We start from the raw sequence: 20,753 nt of genomic DNA, 5'->3' as shown, positions 1-20,753 counted from the left end.
CGCCTTTATATTTGATGCCATTAGCCAAACCGTTCTGTAATTCTTCCATCGCATCTGAGTGTAGGTGGGCTAATCTTCTGTGCCTTAGATTTGCATCAATAGACAACGATGCATACTTTGTTTCTGCATTGCAATCACTTGGGTGATCCAGCCTATACATTCCGTTAATTAACGATGCTGATGGTATCAATTTCTTTTCTGTATCTCGAACGCGACAGCCTCTATTGTCAAAATGACTGAGTGACCCTGTTGCACTATTTTGCTTATGGAAAGTAAATTTGTACTCAGCTGAGGAACATAAAGTACATCCGTCACCTTAATATTTCTCTCGGCCTGCCACAGCTTTAATATGCTTGCAGCCGATTCCTTTAACGGGTAAATTTTCGTTGTTGGCCACGACCACTTGTGAACTGGGGTGGTTTGACATGTGAGCTGACGCATCAGAATCTACAAACCATTATTTGGGTATAGCTTTATGTTCACTTTTCTTTTTGTGTTCTTATTTATTTTCGTTGCCTTTAATTCTTGTCGGTATAATTTCTGAATATGATCAGTTGCTTTCAAAGATTGCCTCTATGTAGCGTCTCTGCCTTAGGTATGACGTCATTGCTCAAAGCCGACAAGTGGAATCGGACACTAGAATTGACCCCAACCTAGAATCTTATATCCAGAGGATGAATCACATTGTTTATTGTGAATTATTGCACAGTAGTACCGAAGTCTACAGCCGCTTTAGTAACTGCCATGAAGTCATATCACAACTGCTTGTTTTAGAGGGGGGCGTGGTGAGTTGAATCCGAAGCAATGTAAGTTGGCGACAATAATTTGACACTCCATAGATATTCCTACTATATGATTAAATCCAATGTTGTTCCATTCTTAGTTCCTACAGGTAATGTCTTTGACAAAATACCGCGCAAATTTGTGTTATGATGTCGGTTTGTTTGTGGCTGTGGGCGATTAATTAACCGTTAGTATGAAATAACGGCCGATAAATGTTACAAGAGTATTATTTAAAATACATATAGTTTTCTTAAATGCTGTTCTGCACGAACGTAATTTATTAGATGAAATTAATTTTTAGTCGTAACTAAATAGCCATCATAAGCACTGATTAGGATACGTGCATATAGTCACCTCAGTTTGGAGTAATGTGGTATTCTCAACGTGAGTAGTTTGTCAAATAGTTTGTTACAATTTTTTTACTAATGATAATTGCATTATTATGTTCTTTGTGGCAGATAATGGTGTGTTTCACGTATCTGACCAGGAAAAGTTTTAAAGAAGTATTTAGTGATATAAATTGATGGAGCAATGTGTGGTGTTATATTGATTTTCGCCTGGCATCCGTGGTAACATTAAGATAGAGCGATATCACATTTACCGAGATGTGAACATTATCATTATATTACGCAGATGAATGGAGTAAAGCTTTTTTCCTTGTCGTGTAGCAAATACTTTTTGGCGTCTCACATTTGATTGATGTATTTCAGCCGCAAAGTTTACCGTAGACCAATTCAAACGCCATTTCATCTTGTATTAGGAACCGATTTTTAGAAATGGTTTTATCAGATAATGTGACGCCACCAGTACACTGTCAACTAACTGCACTTGAATAGTAACACAGTTTTGTTATTGCTAGTTAGTACAGTGTGGTGAAGTATTTGTCATTTAACATGTATACTTTATAATTTCGGGTTTTACCTGTTTTAAGTGAATGCGTACGTACACTTCACAGCTTGAATTCGTTGACACTATTTTCGTTTCACAATACCTATAGTCGTTTGTACTCTTACGTAATATCTTGCCTCCTATTTATAGCGTAAAAATCTTAAATGTTAAATTGATCCTGCACACAATATTTCACCAAAGAAATTGGTTGTTACGGAATTCATCTGTTGAATAGTAGGAATTAATCGAGTAGGCTGGTTTTCAATATGTTTTTAAAATTTTATGTTTTGTTTACAAACTCCTATAACTCACTGAGTAGCTGGTCAAATTGCACCTTGAAAAATAGATGGTGTGACTAATTTGAAGTTAACGAATGCTACTATTCAGTTTATGACTGTCAGTTACATGCCTCATTAAGAAATAAATGCCTGCGTAAAGGTTATGTATTGGATCCGCCTTGCATTTCTCAACATGATGCAGATGTAAACATTAAACTTCGCTACTAGTCAACTTGATGTCACAACCAGATTTTCTGCTTTCACATTTGTTGGCTTCGCCAGCTCACGAACCAATTGTCACTTTACAATCTTTTATAGACATTGTGCTGCAGTACAGATCAGTCTGCCACAACAGTCAGGATGTCTAGATTAGATTCAAAAGAAGTAATTAGGTTTGAGTTGAAGACATCAGTAAATTTGAATGCACAATAAAGTTTGTGGTGAGATTTCGATCTGCAATTTTGGTTGATGTCTATTTTCTCACCGTATAAAACAACTTTCTGCAGTAAAAAGTGAGAGTTGAAGGGAGATTAAAAAAAAAAAAAGCTTTATTAGTTAGTCGGTAATATGTTGCGTGTTTTGATGCATACACATCGTATATGCACCAGTACAAAAGATGCAATGGGAGACACTGTTGTTGTTTTTATTTTTTTCAATTAATACGTTGTTGGTAGTTTCATTGCTTGTTACCATCACGATTTTCATGCTTTTATTAGTTCCTACTCCCTTTAATTCTGCTAACACTGTCACAACACAGATGAAAGAATCTTAGCAGGTGATAGGGCTTATTAGAACTGTAGTAGGACCAATTTTTACATCCTTGTTACTCTGTCATTTCACTCATTTTAACATTGTGACTTATCAAGTTTACTGCCTTACTTGATCTCTAGTTCTAATTATCATAAAGTTAGTAATTCCAAACTATTTACAGATTTATATTTTTTCTCCTTTTTTTCATTATTTCCATTTTAAAGATAGTAGCAATTTTTGTGCTGTTTTTTTTTTGTGGTACACTTAAAAAAAATTCCATAATAGAAAGCTATGAGATATTTAGTGATTCACAGAGCATACAATGAAATGACAGATGTCATGGGAAGGAGAGTGTCCACTGTAGTTGGCAAAAAACCTTGTGTACTGAGGGTGAATGCAGCGTGGCTGAAGTGGAGACAGATCACCGGAGTCCTCTGCGATAAAAAGTTGCCTCAATATCTAAAGGCAAAACTATGAGGGTGGATCCCAAAAGTAAGGTCTCCTTTTTTTGTTAAGTACATAGACCTCTTTATTTCTACAATGGCTTACATCAGTTTACAGCTTGAACATTTAGCTATTTTTCGACATTATCACCATTTATGTCGATGCATTTTTTTGTAGACACTGTGACAGTTTATGCATGCTCATGTCATACCAGCTTGCCACCCTGCTGTTCAGAAAGTTGTGAACCTCTTCTTGCACCTCGTCTTCGGAGCTGAATCACTTTCTGGCCAAATGTTTGTGTAACCTAGGGAACAGGTGATAGTCACTGGGGGCCAAGTCAGGATTATAGGGTGGCTGGGTGATTATGTTCCACTGAAACTGTTGCATGAGAGCAACGGTTTGCCGAGCGATGTGTGGGCGAGCGTAGTAACGTAGAATGTGTACACCCTTGCTTGACATTCCTCGTCTCCAGTTCTGAATTGCCCGTTTGAGTTTTATCAGAGTCTCAAAGTACCTGTCAGTGTTAATTGTGGTCCCAGTGATTCAGCTCCGACAAGGTGAAAGAAGTAGTTCATAACTTTCTGAACAGCATGGCGGTGAGCTGGTATGACATGGGCATACAAAATCTGCCACAGCGTCTACAAAAATGCATTGACAGAAATTGTGATTATGTTGAAAAATAGCTAAATGTTCAAGCTGTAAACTGATGTAAACCATTGTAGAAGTAAACAGGTCTATGTATGTATAAAAAAATAGGAGACTTTGCTTTTGGGATTACCCTCGTATATAAGACCATGGTACACCCAGCAGCAATATAGGGGACTGAGTGTCGCTCTTATGACGAAACAACAGGAGCAAATGTTACACACCATGTGGAGATAAAGATGCTTTCATGGTCCATGGGGCTGGCATTGAGTAAACACGTAAAAAATGCAGACATCCGGAAAAGATTTTGTCTCGGGCCAATCGCCGACAAAGTGAGGGAAGTCCGTCTCCGATGGTATGGACACTTCATGATAAAGCAAGACAACTCAGTCGCATAAACAGTGCTCCACATCAACCCAGGAGGAACAAGACCATGAGCAAGACCGGCAAAGAGATGGACTGACAACATCATGGGAGACATGCACGTTGTTGGCTTAAGACCAGAAGATGTTAACGACAGGGAGAAATGGAGGAGATGTAGCAAAACAGCAGACACCGCAAGTCGGGATTAATGCTTGGGAAGAGAGAGATAGTGACATTATCTGCTCACATGTAACAGTCTTGGTGAAATTAAGTTAATTGTTGAATTTTTTTACCAGACATTCAATTTCGCTGTAACAATTTTGGATTCGTTCGAAGGAAATCTATGGTCAGTAGTCTGAAAATACATAGATCATGCAATATTAGTTTGGAGGTGACTTTAACCTACCAGGTATAGACTGGGATGTCTATGAATTAATTGCAGGGAGCATAGACAGTCTTCTGAAGTACTTTTAAATACGTTTTCCGAAAACTGTGTTGAGTGGATAGTTTTACAGCCCACAACCAGTAGAAATATCTTAGGCCTTTCAGCAGCAAATCGGCCAGACCTCATTGACAGTGTCAGTAAAGAGACAGGGATTAGTGACCACGATGTCACCATAGCGACTGTGGTTCTCAAAGTTAATAAATCAAGAATGCTAGGAGAGTATTTCTGCTAGCAGGGGCAGATAAGCAGTTGTTAACACCCCACTTTGACAGTGAATTGACATCATTTATTTCCAGTATGTCGGATTTAGAGAAATTAGGGGCAAAGTTTAAGTGGATTGTAAATCATGGTCTGGAGAAGTATGTGCTGAGTAAGTGGATTAGGGACATAAATGACCCACCATGATTTAACAGTGAAATTTGAAAAATGAGAAAGCAAAGCCCATTGCACTCAGTTGAAAAGAGGACATGCTAATGACAACAGGCAAAAGTTAATAGCAAATGGTGCAGCTGTAGAAAGATCGATGCCCCAAACATACAGCTGCTATCACCATGGTACCCTATCAGAAGATCTTGCTGAGAACCTGAGAAAATTCTGGTACTATGTAAAATTGCTAAGCAGATCTTAAGACACATCCATTCTCTCATTGACCATTCTGGTGTGAAAGTAGAAGATAGCAAACAGAAAGCCAAAGCACCTCGTCTCCTTCCTTCCAAACTTCACAGAAGCTAGAATGAGATTTTCACTCTGCAGCGGAGTGTGCGCTGATATGAAACTCCCTGGCAGATTAAAACTGTGTGCCCGACCGAGACTCGAACTCGGGACCTTTGCCTTTCACGGGCAAGTGCTCTGTCAACTGAGCTACCGAAGCACGACTCATGCCCGGTACTCACAGCTTTACTTCTGCCAGTACCTTGTCTCCTACCTTCCAAACTTTACAGAAGCTCTCCTGCGAACCTTGCAGAACTAGCACTCCTGAAAGACAGGATGTTGTGGAGACATGGCTTAGCCACAGCCTGGGGGGGGGGGGGGGGGGGTGTTTCCAGAATGAGATTTTCTCTCTGCAGTGGAGTGTGCACTGATAGGGAACTTCCTGGCAGCTTAAAACTGTGTGCCGGACCGGGACCTTTGCCTTTCATGGGCAAGTTCTCTACCAGCTGAGGTTCACAGGAGAGCTTCTGTAAAGTTTGGAAGGTAGGAGACGAGGCACTGGCAGAAGTAGAGCTGTGAGGACGGCGTGTGAGTTGTGCTTGGGTAGCTCAGTTGGTAGAGCACTTGCCCGCGAAAGGCAAAGGTCCCAAGTTCGAGTTTCGGTCCGGCACACAGTTTTAATCTGCCAGGTAGTTTCATAACAGTGCACATTTCGCTGCAGGGTGAAAATCTCATTCTGGAAGAAAGCCAAAGTCCTAAATTCTGTATTTAAGAAATTGTTCATGCCAGAGAATCATATAAACATTCCGTCATAGACCATCACACAGTTCTGTATGGAGAACATCATAATACACATTTCTGAAGCAACTGAAAGAGTTGAAAACAAGTCATCAGGTCCCTTACTTAGCTTTCATTTATTGTGAATGTCTCACCAAGCACAATGTCCAAAAGTGCAGGTGACTCTGAACATATTCTCAGTTCAAATGTAATAATTTCTTTGAGACAGAAAAGCTTCTGTCCACGAATCAGCTGTTTTGGAAAGTATTACTCATGTGAAACGGCTTGCATTTTTTTTGGGTGATGTCCTACAAACCATGGATGAAGGGCAACAGGCATGCTCCTTATTCCTAGATTTTGTAAAGCATTTGACATGGTGCCCCACAGCAGACTGTTAATGAAGGTCGAGCATACAGAGTAGGCTCCCATAGATGTGGCTTGAAGCCTTCGTAAGTAATAGAAAAGGGTGCATTGTCCTCGACAGTACGTTTTCATCAGACAAGGGTATTGTCATGAGTGCCCCAGGGAAGTGTGATAGGACTGCTGTTATTTTCTGTGTACATAAATGATCTGGCAGACTGAGTTGGCTGCAATCTCTGGCTGTTTGCTGATGATGCTGTGGTGTTCGAGAGGATACAAGATGACTTGGACACAATTTCTAGTTTGTGTGTTGAATGGCAGATAGTTCAAAATGTAGAAAAAATAAATGAATGCCGATGAGTGGGAAAAACAAACTAACGTTGTTTGAGTACATTAGTGGTATTGTCCTGGATGCAGTCATATTGATTAAATGTCTAACTGTAACATTGCAAAGCAATATGAAATGGAATGAGCATGTAAGGATTATAGTAGGGAAGACAAATGGTTACTTTCAGTTTATTGATAGAATTTTAGGAAAGTGTGGTTCATTTCTAAAGGAGACTGCATATAGGGCACTAATGCAACTCATTATTGTGTACTGCTTAAGTGTTTGGAATCCTCACTTGGTCGGTTTCAAGGAAGACATTGAAGCAATTCAGAGGTGAGCCTATATTTGATACCAGTAAGTTCCAACAACATGCAAGTATTACAGAGATGCTTCGGGAACTTTCCCTGGAGGGAAAGAAACGATCTTTTTAAGGAACACTAATGAGACAATTTAGAGAAACGGCATTTTGACAACTGAACAGTTCTGCCGCCAATGTACATTTTGTGCAAGGACCACTAAGAGAAGAGAAATTAGGGCTTGTATGGTGGCATATAGATAGTAGTTTTTCCCTCGCTCTGTTTCCAAGTGGAACAGGAAAGGAAATGAATAGTAGTGGTACAGGGTACCCTCCGCCATGCTCCGTATGGTGGCTTGGAGAGTGTGTATATGTGGATGTAGATCTCAGTTATGATCCATGGAGAAAGCAGTTAATAAGTTAGTTGTTTGTTTCAGCTTGTTTTCCATCCATGCCACCTTTTTTATTTTGCGTTGGTATTTACTCTTATGTGTGGTTCCCAGTTAGCTGATATGGTATTGTACAATAAGTGATGTGACTCACAACATGACACAGGTGACTCACAACATGACGCAGAACATCTCACACTGGTGGAGCCCACAGAAAAGTCATTGAAGCAACTAACAGCAATACAACACCGATATGTATCTCTATCTTACTGCCCAGCACAGTGTGGAGTGCTGACTACGCTACGCAGTTGTGTGGTGCGAAACACAGGAAGAGGATGGGAGAACCAAACTTTGAGTCATCAGATGTGCCTTGAAAAGAATTGTTTAATGTATATATGAAGCCAAGCTACATTAGTCTCTCTGTACTTAGTTTCTCGGTAAAGTTTTGCCTAAAAATTAAGAACTATCACATGTGTTCTCCACTATCCAGTGTTTTCATTTTAATATAAGGAAACTGTTCAGTCTTTTCCCACATCACAGCTTGTACTGAACTGCTTTTGTTTTCACTATTGCCTATAGGTAGGACGCTTCAAAAATAAGTAAACCACCTTGCATATTTTGAAAAGTTTGCAATGAAGAATGTAGTCACTGATTCAAAATTGTTTTTAAGGATGGAAGGAGAGCCATTTCTCTTTCCAGGCCTGAGTAAATTGATACACCTTTATGTTCATTTGCAATGAGTCACACTCAATGCTATGGCCATGCACTATGCAGAGCTGCATCATGTTTCTGTTTTTCGAATGCTGTCAATATAAGTTGAAGCATTCACTTACGCGTACTTTCAAACTTTAAATATGTTTTGTCCTGTGCTTTCTTTCTGTGCTGCTGTAGTCAACATACCATTCACACGGGTGGACTGTTTGCCGATCTTTTTCATCCAGCTTCTTGGGGGGGGGGACACCTTTATATATTGCATTACACAAGGAAACTGTTTTCCAAGGGCAAATGTGACTGACTTGGTGTAGAGAAAGATAACAAAGGAAATGAAAGAAATAGGTAAGAACTTGCTGTGGAATTTGTACCATCGTTTTTAACCACTTATTTTCGTTGTTGCAGTTTCTAGTAAAAGTATCAAACACATGAGTTTGGTCCGTGATTGTAAAATATTAATGAAAATGTTAAACATACTCTCAAATTACTTAATTCAAGACTGAAATGGCGGAACCTCCAAAATGGTTCAAATGGCTCTGAGCACTACGGGACTTAACATCTGATGCAGCATCAAATGAAATCTGTCTACTGTTGCTTCAATGATCAGATGAGGCCACAGTTAATTTTTAATTATTGGATGCCATGAATGTATAAAAATTATGATAAAGTTCTATGGCAGAAGAGATGTAAAAGCAAAATTCATGTTGCTTTTGAATGAGCAGCTGGACTAAACTTAGGAGACATCAGTATTGTCTTCATTATCATGAATTTCTTCCATTTCAAGCACAATGTCTACCCCTCCACAGAATTCACCATCCACTGCTACTACATTGATGGCGACTGATCTGAATTCAAATCCAGCAATGTCTCTTAATACATACAAAGTTGAATCATAGTCTACCATAAAATGTTGGATTGCTGTAGCTTCATAACTTGGAACCATTATTTGTATATGCCTTTCACTGAATAAAGTATCAGAATATGTGGTCTTTTCATTGTGGCATATTTAACATCATTCAACCTCTTCTCTAACTTATCTAATTGTAATGGGTAGTTTGTCAACAGTACAAATTGCATATCAAAGGTTTGTGTCCTGTCTTGTTGGAGTAGCTGATACTAGATGCTCCAAAAAGTGGAATCTGTGTGGACTCATTTGGTAGAATTTGAAGAATTTGAGTTCTTGTTGGGAGAGCTCACAAGAAACCACAGCCGAACTGTATTTGATATTTATACCTCTGTCCCCGATGTTATTCAATCTGTATATTGAGCAAGCAGTAAAGGAAAGAAAAGAAAAGTTCGGAGTAGGTATTAAAATCCATGGAGAAGAAATAATAACTTTGAGGTTCGCCAATGACATTGTAATTCTGTCAGAAACAGCTAAGGACTTGGAAGAGCAGTTGAACGGAATGGACAGTGTCTTGACAGGAGGGTGTAAGATGAATATCAACAAAAGTAAAACGAGGATAATGGAATGTAGTCGAATTAAATCGGGTGATGCTGAGGGAATTAGATTAGGAAATGAGACACTTAAATTAGTAAAGGAGTTTTGCTATTTGGGGAGCAAAATAACTGATGATGGTTGAATTAGAGAGGATATAAAATGTAGACTGCCAGTGGCAAGGAAAGCGTTTCTGAAGAAGAGAAATTTGTTAACATCGAGTATTGATTTAAGTGTTAGGAAGTAGTTTCTGAAAGTATTTGTATGGAGTGTAGCCATGTATGGAAGTGAAACGTGGACGATAAATAGTTTAGACAAGAAGAGAATAGAAGCTTTCGAAATGTGGTGCTACAGAAGAATGCTGAAGATTAGATGGGTAGATCACATAACTAATGAGGAGGTATTGAATAGAGTTGGGGAGAAGAGGAGCTTGTGGCACAACTTGACTAGAAGAAGGGATCGGTTGGTGGGACATGTTCTGAGGCATCAAGGCATCGCCAATTTAGTACTGGAGGGCAGCGTGGAGGGTAAAAATCGTAGAGGGAGACCAAGAGATGAATACACTAAGCAGATTCAGAAGGATGTAGGCTGCAGTAGGTACTGGGAGATGAAGAAGCTTGCACAGGATAGAGTAGCATGGAGAGCTGCATCAAACCAGTCTCAGGACTGAAGACCACAACAACAACAACAACCTCTGTATGGATGCACAAAGTACTTTCTTTTCCTTTACAGTTTCTGATCTTTAAATAATGATAAGACGCAATAACATGTTCTTCAGAAGAGCTCATGATTGCAATGGAGGCCAAACGTGATTTGTGCTGTCGTATGTTGCTTGTGTCATGCAGTGGGAACAGGAGTGTCGTAGGGAAAAGTGCATCATTGTTTGTCCCTTATTGTGATCAGTCGCAAATCATATCGTCTCAGTGGGAACTGCCCCTTAAAATATTCTAATGATAATTCATTGGATGTTTGTAAATGCCCTTTTTAATGAGGTATTAGATAATATATGCAAGGTGCATTCCAAGCAAATAGTGCAGTATTTCTACTGATCAATTACATTTTATAGTTTGAAATGAATAAAGGAGGAAGCCATTCTGTTCTGCTCTCTGAGCTTCATTTTGAAGGAACGGGCCGTTTTCAGTGAATATGAGTCTACAGTTTTAATATTCTTAGTAACCGTTTCTCAGATCATCGACTTTTAGAACTACTGGTTATGTAGTAGCTCATTTTTAAGTAATTTCTCCTGTTATTTCAGAATAACAAGGACATGGAAATTAAGAGAAAAATTTCTAGTTACATTTTCTTTATTGTTATTTTCTGACAAGCTCCCTCCTGTTTGCCCTCGTTAGAACGGTATTTCACAGTATGATTTGGCCGGTTGCATTTAGAGCATTTAATAATGTGTTTTGCATGACCTGTAAATTTGCCCAGCATACGGTTTAGTCATGCACTCATGGAAGACGCTCAGTGTGTTGGCTGATAGGAGTAGCAGAATCAACAATTAAGATGTAAGATGATTTGGACCACTATTCTCTTGTTTTGGGTTCCTACCAGCTATAAGCCAGTTTATAATAGAATGTACACTGGAATTGTTGCCTCTTTGACATCCTCATTGTGCTGAGGTTGTTTTGTTAACATGACGTGTCATGTCTCACTTTGCATCCAAAAGCAAATGAAATTTTGAACTCGGTGTTGTGTGATAAAGATCGGTTAGGCTGGCAGCAAGATACAGTTACACTACTGGCCATTAAAGTTGCTGTACCTCGAAGATGACGTGCTACACACGCGAAATTTAACCGACAGGAGGAAGATGCTGTGGTATGCGAATGATTAGCTTTTCAGAGCATTCACACAAGATTGGCACCGGTGGCAACACCTACAACGTGCTGACATGAGAAAAGTTTCCAACCGATTTCTCGTACACAAACAGCAGTTGACTGGTGTTACTTGGTGAAATGTTGTGATGCCTCTTGTAAGGAGGAGAAATGCGTTCCATTACGATTGCAGTTTATCGTATCGCGACATTGCTGCTCGCATTGGTCGAGATCCAATGACTGTTAGCAGAATATGGAATCAGTGGGTTCAGGAGGGTAATACGGAACACCGTGCTGGATCCCAACAGCCTCGTATCACTAGCAGTCGAGATGACACGCATCTTATCCGCATGGCTGTAACGGATCGTGCAGCCACATCTCGATCCCTGAGTCAACAGATGGAGACATTTGCAAGACAACAACCATCTGCACGAACAGTTCTACGACGTTTGCAGCAGCATGGACTATCAGCTCGGAGACCATGGCTGCGGTTACCCTTGACGCTGCATCACAGACAGGAGCGCCTGTGATGCTTTACTCAACGATGAACCAGGGTGCGCGAATGGCAAAATGTAATTTTTTTGGATGAATCTAGGTTTGCTTACAGCATCATGATGGTTGCATCCGTGTTTGGCGACATCGCAATGAATGCACATTGGAAACGTGTATTCGTCATTGCCATACTCTCGTATCACCTGGCGTGACGGTATGGGGTGCCTTACACATCTCGGTCACCTCTTGTTCGCATTGACGGCACTTTGAACAGTGGACATTACATTTCAGTTGTGTTATGACCCGTTACTCTACCCTTCATTTGATCCCTGCGAAACCCTACATTTCAGCAGGTTAATGCACGACTGCATGTTGCAGGTCCTGTACGGGCCTTTCTGGATACAGAAAATGTTCGACTGCTGCCCTGGCCAGCACATTCTCCAGTTATCTCACCAATTGAAAACGTCTGGTCAATGGTGGCCGAGCAACTGGCTCGTCACAATACGCCAGTCACTACGCTCGATGAACTGTGGTATCGTGTTGAAGCATGGGTAGCTGTACCTGTAGACGCCATCCAAGCTCTGTTTGACTCAGTGCCTAGGCATATCAAGGCCGTTATCACAGCCAGAGGTTGTTGTTCAGGGTACTGATTTCTCAGTATCTATGCACCCAAATTGCGTGAAAATGTAATCACATGTCAGTTCTAGTATAATATGTTTGTCCAATGAATACCCGTTTATCATCTGCATTTCTTCTTGGCATAGCAATTTTGATGGCCAGTAGTGTATTAGTACTGTGCAAGAACCTTCAATTTATATTAATGCAGCTAGTCCCCATCAGCCACTGCGGTGCCCTCAAAGGTGGATGCGAACAGTATTCTGATTAACGTTACTTTCAGTTGACACTCCGTGCATTGAAACTTAGCTCACTGATCAGAGCTGGCCACAACAATTGTGGGTCTGCTTGCTTGTTGTTGCCAAAGTGCCACAATAAACCTCTGTTCAGTGCAGTTTCAAAGTAATTGTGTATTCATTCTTAATTTGTTATAGGGTGCTACTGGCAGCTCATTTGATTGATAGGTTGCATTGGGCAAAAACTCATCCTGCGCCTGTTATCTTAACTGCACTGCAGCTGACTGCTAATGTTTCAGTGCTGTAGCACTATGTGACAAGTGTCAAATAACAAATTGTTTTAATCAGAGTAACATATAGTTTTCCACTGCATTCATTCACATATCACTGTAGTTCTTCTTATTAAAGTAAAGCTACTGCAAGAAGTCAAACCTGAATGTGTACTTGGAAATGGAAATGCAAAAACGGGGTCAAACAAAACACAGTATTAAATGCTGTAAGTGCAACAGGCCACATCATATTGTGAAATATTGTTCTAGAAAGGAGGAAGCATGTCAGAAAATAACAGTAATGGAAATGTAACTAGAAAATGGAAGAAAAAAAAGCTTTTCTTGCAGCAAATTCTCAACGCTCATGAAAGGAAGGTGTATTTAGTTTCTTCTGCCTCCTCACATCACCAGTGATGGAGGGAAACTTTATAATGTCAAGCTGTGTGATAGCTTAGTGATCAGCATGTGTGTAATGGGACCATGATCAAATTTACCGTCACATGCTGGAGCTGCACCAGTAATGGAGCAGTTGTCATTTTTCTGTGACAATAATATAGTTGTATTATTATTAATTGCTGTAATTGGAGAGACTTCTCGTAGTGTTCATCTGACCTCCTGTAGCAGTGATGAAACAGTACAAGTGTCTGGCATCATTCACTTTCTAAACTAAGTCCTGAATGTTTTGTCTGACTCCTCCTGAAAAGTGCTGTCCTGAAATTTCAATAGTAAGTCTCTCCGAGATGCACAACATCTCCCTTGTAACGTCTGCCAGTGGAGCGTTTAGCAACTCCAAAACGATCTCTTGCCAGCTAAATGATCCCGTGACGAAACATGCCTCTGTTCGTTGGATCTTCTGTGTCTCCTCTATCAGTCCTACCTGATAGGCATCCCAGATAGATGAACAATACAACAGAATCGGGCGAACAAGTGCCTTATAAGTCACTTCTTTCGTGGATGAGCTATATTTCCTTAAGATTCTTCTGAAGAATCTGAGTTTTGTGTCTGCTTTTCCCACTATCTGTTTTATATGGTCATTCCACGTTAGGTCACTCTGGATAGTTACGCCTAGATATTCTACGGCAGATGCTGTCTCCAGCTGTTTGTCATCAATAGTGTAGCTGTACAGTAGTGGTTTTCTTTTTCTATGTATGCGCAATATGTTACGTTCAGGGTCAACTGCCAGAGTCTGCACCATTCATCAATCCTCTGCAGGTCGTTCCCCAAATTCTTACTATCTTCTGGCATTGCTACTTTGGTATAAACAACTGCATCGTCTGCAAATAGCCTTAAGGAGCATCCGATGCTTTCTACTAGATCATTTATGTATAACATGAACAGCAGTGTTCCTATCACACTTCCCTGTGGTACTTCGGATATTACCTTTACCTCTCTCGATTTAGTTCCGTTAAGAGAGATGTGTTGAGTTCTATCTGCAAGAAAGCCTTGAATCCAATTGCAGGTCTGCTCCGATACTCTGTAAACTCCTATTTTTTTCATTAAACGACAATGCGGGATGGTGTCAAATGCCTTACTAAAATCAAGGAACACAGCATCAGCCTGAGCATCGTTGTCCACTGCGCTGTGGATCTCACGGAGGAACAGAGCGAGCTGAGTTTTGCACGATCTCTGTTTGCAGAATCCATTTTGATTTTTATAGAGGAGCTGTTCATTTTCCAAAAACGTCATAATTCTTGAGTATAAAACATGTTCCGTAATTCTACAACAGATTGACTTCAATAGTGTAGGTCTATAATTGTGCGGATCTGTCTTACGGTCTTTCATAAAAACAGGCATAACCTGTGCTTTTTTGCAGTCGTTAGGCATCTTTCATTGCTCAAGCGATCTATGATAAATTACTGCTAGAAAGGGAGCAAGTTCTTCTGCGTAATCTTTATACAATCTTATAGATATAGCATCTGGTCCTGAAGACTTTCCACTCTTAAGTGATTGCAGCTGCTTTTCAATTCTGTGATCTGTTATCTCAATGTCTGCCGTTTCGACGTTCGCACGGCGATTGAAAGGACGGACAGTGTTACAATCTTCTGCGGTGAAACAACTTCGGAAAACCAAATTCAGTATTTTGGCCTTCTCTGTTATCTTCCGTTTTGGTGCCAGTGTGATCGCTGAGAGAATGAATAGATGATTTTGATCCACTTACTGATGTTACGTATGACCAAAATATCTTAGGATTTTTACTCAGGTGGGTTGACAACGTCTTACTTACGAAATCATTGAAAGCTTCTCTCATTGCTCTCCTTACACTCATTTTCGCTTCGTTCAGCTTTTGTTTGTCAGCTAGGTTTTCACTTCTCTTGAATCTGAGGTGATGTGCTCTTTGTTTACCCGGTGCTTTTCTAACACTGCTATTAAACCGTGATGGATTTTTCCCATCCCTTAAAACCTTACTAGGAACGTACTTTTCTTGGGCATATTGAACGATGCCTTTGAATTTTTTCCATTTGTTCTTCACATCTTCGTCCTCATCACCGAATATTTGATGCTGACTGCTGAGATATTCTGAAATTTGTATCTTGTCATCCTTCCTGAGCAAATATATCTTGCTATCTTTTATAGCATTCCTTGTAGGACGCATTGTCATAGATGCTGTCAAAGCCGTATGATCACTGATACCTTCCTCTACGTTAACTGATTCGATAAGTTAAGGTCTGTTTGTTGCCAGGAGGTCTAAGATGTTACCCTCACGAGGTGGTTCTCCATCTGCTCAAGGTAATTTTCGGACAATAGCATCGAATCACCATTTTTGACCGTTCTTTGATATGCTATTTCACCCAGATTAACACTAGAACCACTGATATTTGGACATACCTAGAACCGTGGCTGGGTCACTAATGACCAGTGATCTTTTCCTTTATTTCCCCTATGTCAATGGGTTATTGTTACTGCCAATGAATCTATTGTTAGAAGCAATTGGAAATTTAGAATGAAATTAACAAAAATAAACAAGGTTTACATAAATTATAATTTTATATTTTAAAACTTACATGTATTTGCTGAGTGTTTTTACTGGCTATCATTACATAATTAACACAAGTAATAGTCTTTTGATATACATTTGTTGCACACAGTCTTCTTGCAAATGTGACACTTTACAAATGATTTGTTTCCTTTACAAGGCAATGTGTTCGCTATTTTTGTCTGTCAGGAATATCTTCAGGTCTGACAGGGATGCTAGTCTTTCTAGTCTCTGCGTACTTCTCAGCAAGCTCCTCCCCAGCTGCAGGATGAAATCCTTGCTTTTCAATTGTTTGTCATTTAGAGAATCGAACAATACCCACGCATTTATCCCAGCCAAATCCAGCAAGTTGTAAAATGTGTGAACAGGCCAACGTCTTGATGGTGCTTTGACAGAGTATTTGCGAGCCATTTGGTTGGCCAAGTCCACTCCATATTTAGAGCAGTTATAAAACGTAACTGTATTTGGCTTCTTTTCTATACCATCCTCAGTCGTCACATAAGGATGCATAGTGCTCAGAATCAGGACATTCTTGTGCTCTTATCCTGATAAACAGTCAGTGTGGTATCATCTTTTTTCAACAGTACTGTGCTCTATAACTGTTCTCTTGCCTTCTTGATACAGACTGGTATTTCCCTGTGAGATCGATTTATTGCGCCCGCAAGACTTGTAGAATTAGCTTTCAGTGTCTCGGAGAGCGCTAAGGAGGTGAAAAAATTGTCACATGTGACATTTACTCCTTTGTTGAGGCAAGGTTGCATCAATTTTTTTACAACGAAGTCACCAAGACGCTCATCACTCCACATAGTGTCATCCTTTCGTAGATAAGGGATAGCATTCACAGTATATTTTGAGTCTTTATCTACCGCCTTCCAATACTTTTACCCGTATTTGTCCGGTTTTGACGCCATAAACGGCATGAATCTGCAACGGCACTTTGAAGGAAAAAGCTGTTCGTCGATTATTATATATGGACCCGGTATGTAGCTAGACTGTGCATTCGCAATGAACTCATTCCAGATTTCTGATACCAAAGCAAACTTGTCTTCTCTTAGTCGTTCTGATCTTGTGGATCTAATGTCAAATCTGAGATAACACATTATCTCTCTGAATCTGTCACGAGCCATTGTTGATTTCACAAAATTATTTCCCCACTTCACTGACCACAATATTTTTAGTTCTAAGCTCTTAGCTCCAATAGCACCACGAACGTACAGTATAGCTACAAAAGCTTCCAGCTCTTCAGTTTTTATAGTCCACTCATCTGAGCTCAGTACACGATGTGCTTGTTTCCGTACATTTTACAATATTTTTCAAAATTTTGTCCGTTATTATTAGATGCCATGCACTCTAACAGGTCTCATTCAAGTTTCGTTTTGCATGCGGAGATGGTCTTGTCCTATCTTTGAAAACATTCTGTTATCCATATCTTCCAGCTGAACAGTCACCTATTACTCCAACTTTGCAGATTGTTCCATCGGGTGCTACAATATGTAGTCCAGAACCCTGGGCATTTTGTTGTCCACGCCGACCTTCAGGACGTCCACTTCCTCGAGTTGGCTTAGTCTTTGTGGCAGCTGTTCCTGTAATAATAGTTATATGTATTAGAACATGATTTAATATTGAATATATTGTGTAATATTAGAACAAAAAAACACCTTCATAAATGTAATATATAACTTGTAAAAATTAAACATGAAACAAAGTATAAACATAAGTGTTGCAATTGAAACTAGTGTCTACATAACATATACATAAACGAAAATTATTATAAAACAAACAAATAAACAAGCATACCTTTCTCATCAGCATTCAGTAGAACCTTCTCAGGAGTAACATCGTCTTCTGATGAAGAATCTGGAACTATTGGCGATGGAAATTCTTCCTCAGATAAAGACTCCAGCAGTTCAACCTCAGATTCATTATCTAAAATCTCATTTAGAGCATTTATAATGTCCTCTTCTGTGCGTAGAAATTTGGCCATAATATATTCGTAACTTACAAGCACTATCTACACAGACAGAATGCACTACTAAACCCATTTTTGTGGTACAAAACGCTGGGTGCGCAATATCTGCATACAAGGTCAGACTTGTTTGAACCTCTTTCCCTCTTGTCCCCTGCTGAAAACTGGAACGTCAGCCGGAAGTGAAGTAAAAAACGAGTTTTGCGTTTGTTGACCAAACACACACTAACAATAGGCATGAAGCTACATGAAAAATGCGATTGTTATAGTGACTGCGCCAGGCAGGTCAGAACTGACCCTTCTACAGTTCTAGGTGAATCTTCATATTTCTCTTTTATGTTTTTGCCATAAAATGTGAAATGAAGTATATTCACTAATTACCTTATTTCATAAAAGGTCACGGACATGTAACACTCTAGGCAATAATACAAAAGAGTGACAAACAAAAGAATTATAAAGTGGGTCACGAGTGACCCAGCCGCGGTTCTAATGTTAATTCACATTCGGAATCCGTGATAATCTTGCCAGATTTTATCGAATTTTTTACTGCAATAAACACGCTACCACCATTAGCGACTAATCTATCCTTACGATAAACATTCCAGTCTGAACTTAGGATTTAGTTGTCATTGATGTTTGGCTTCAACCAGCTTTTTGTTCCCAATATTATCTGTGCATTATAACTTTCAATAAGCAATACTTATTCTGGGACCTTTCCTTGGATACTTCTGCAGTTTACTAAAATCATATTAATCTTTTCTATGTCTGATCTGTGAGGACCAGGATTCCCTGAGGTCTCTGTGACTGATGTAACTGACAAATTGTGTTTGCTCCCTAGGGAGGGGTTCTCTAATCTAAAAAAGCCCCATGTGCATGCCACATGTACTCCGCTACCCTAGTAGCTGCTTCCTGCGTGTAGTGCACGCCTGACCTATTAAGGGGAACCCTGCAATTCTGCACCCAATAACGGAGGTCGAGAAATTCGCATCTGATACTGTTGCAGAGCTGTCTGAGCCTCTGGTTTAGACCTTACACCAGAGGACCGTGATCAACCCTGGGTACAATGCTACAAATAGACAGCTTATCATGCCCCCTGCGTGTGTTGCTAGTTGCCTTCAGCAAATAAGCCATCCGTCAAAAGGAGCTAAGGGTGGCCTCAGAACCCAAGCAGCAGGCATCATTCATGCCGGCATGTGCCACTACATGCAGCCGATTGTACCCACTGCACTAGATAGCCGCCGGCAGGGCCTCCTCCACATCACGGATGAGACCTCCCAGCAAACATACCGAATGCACACCGGAATTCTTTCTTGCCTTGCCTGTTATCTCCCTGAGGGGCTCCATCACCCGCCTAACGTTGAAGCTCCCAATGACTAGCATACACACCCTCTGTACTTGTCCGGACTGTGCAAGAAAATTGACTGCTGGCCCAACAGGAGAGGCATCCTGTGCTGGCTCAGAGCTATCAACAACACTGGGAAGCACCTCGTACCTGTTGCTAAGGTGTAGGGAGCCAGCCGCATGCCCTGCTCCCTCTTTTGCCTTCAACCCAGTGACATGTGAACCCACCACTGTCTGCCACTCACTCTGGGGAGAGGACGGACTGGTCGGATGTTGCTTATCGGAAGCTGCAGTGACATCTGGGCCACTGGGGGTTTCCAATGACACCAAAGGACATTATGGTAAAGATTCCATGTGAGTTATGCGTCATGGGGAAACAGTCATGTCTTTGATTCAAGATTAGGAAATGACGTTCTAAAAATGTTCGGATTTAGTACATTCTGATATGTGAGGACCAGTGGCAACAGGCTCTTTTGATGGAATCTTCATTTTCTCACATTTATTGGTGATTTTTCAATATATAAGTCCATCTGTTTTTGGAGAAAAAAATACTGCTGGATTAAACTATACCGCTCACTAAAAAGAAAGAAAACTTGGTAACTATCAGAGTTATTGTTTGACAAGTAAAGGAAAACTTGACAAGTAAAGTAAAACAAACACACACACACACACACACACACACACACACACACACACACACACGTCCCTGAACAGGCTGCATTTTTATCACTATCCTCACCCTCATAGTACAACTGATCTATAAATGAGATAGCTCAAAATTCTTAAAACACTATTTGGGTCATTAGTCAAAGTGTTTCCCAAAAAAATCATTGAGATATTTATTATATTTTGCTACTGACAGCAATATTTATAATAGCATAAAAAATGGAACACTGTTTCACTGCGGTATCATTTTCTTTGGAACCACTGACTGCACAGCTTGGAAAAAGGGTCAGAGTACAGACAACATTCACATAAGTGTTTTATGCCTCCAATTTTCTTCCCTGATACTGATCTGTGAAAAAGACAAGTAATTTATTTTACTACAACAAAAATATTTAAAAATGTAGCTCAAATATCACCGACATCACCATCATGTTACAAATTTTTCAGGAAATAGTAGGCAAGGGAGATAGAGGAGGTTATTCTAAATATCTGCACCAGTTTTTGTGAGTTTAACTTCAGTCATTTAGGAGAAAAGTGTACTTGAATGATGAAAATTCAAGTTTTTGGTAAATCACAAAGGAAGATTTACAGATTTATTAACTTACCACTATGCTTGTTTAGAACATTCCAGCTGCATACTCCAGTTGTCGTCCTGTTTCCTTATCCTCTGTACTCTTTTCTCTTTATATTTTCTTTATCCTTGACTCCTTGGTAGCAGCTTCTGCAGCTGGCTGTGCTTTGGTTGCCATTTGCTTATCAATAGCAGTTAAGAGGTGAAGCCATATTCTTTCCCGTCTGTATGTTCAATTTCTTCATAACATTGATCCTTGAAATT

The 20,753-nt window shown here is 40.0% G+C and overlaps 1 long non-coding RNA gene across 1 annotated transcript in view; it reads left to right on the top strand.

Moving 5' to 3' along the window:
- Positions 1-919: 919 nt before the first annotated feature.
- Positions 920-20,753, top strand: part of LOC124605531 — a 56,834-nt gene continuing 37,000 nt past the window's right edge. The window contains exon 1 of the long non-coding RNA XR_006978654.1: positions 920-1,167. This is a non-coding gene — a long non-coding RNA (uncharacterized LOC124605531). The remainder of the gene's footprint in view (positions 1,168-20,753) is intronic.

Source organism: Schistocerca americana, chromosome 3 (genome assembly GCF_021461395.2).
Source record: "Schistocerca americana isolate TAMUIC-IGC-003095 chromosome 3, iqSchAmer2.1, whole genome shotgun sequence".
Taxonomy (NCBI): Eukaryota; Metazoa; Arthropoda; class Insecta; order Orthoptera; family Acrididae; genus Schistocerca; species Schistocerca americana.
Note: the sequence above shows the minus strand (reverse complement) of the source record. Positions and strands in the feature narration are given on the sequence as shown.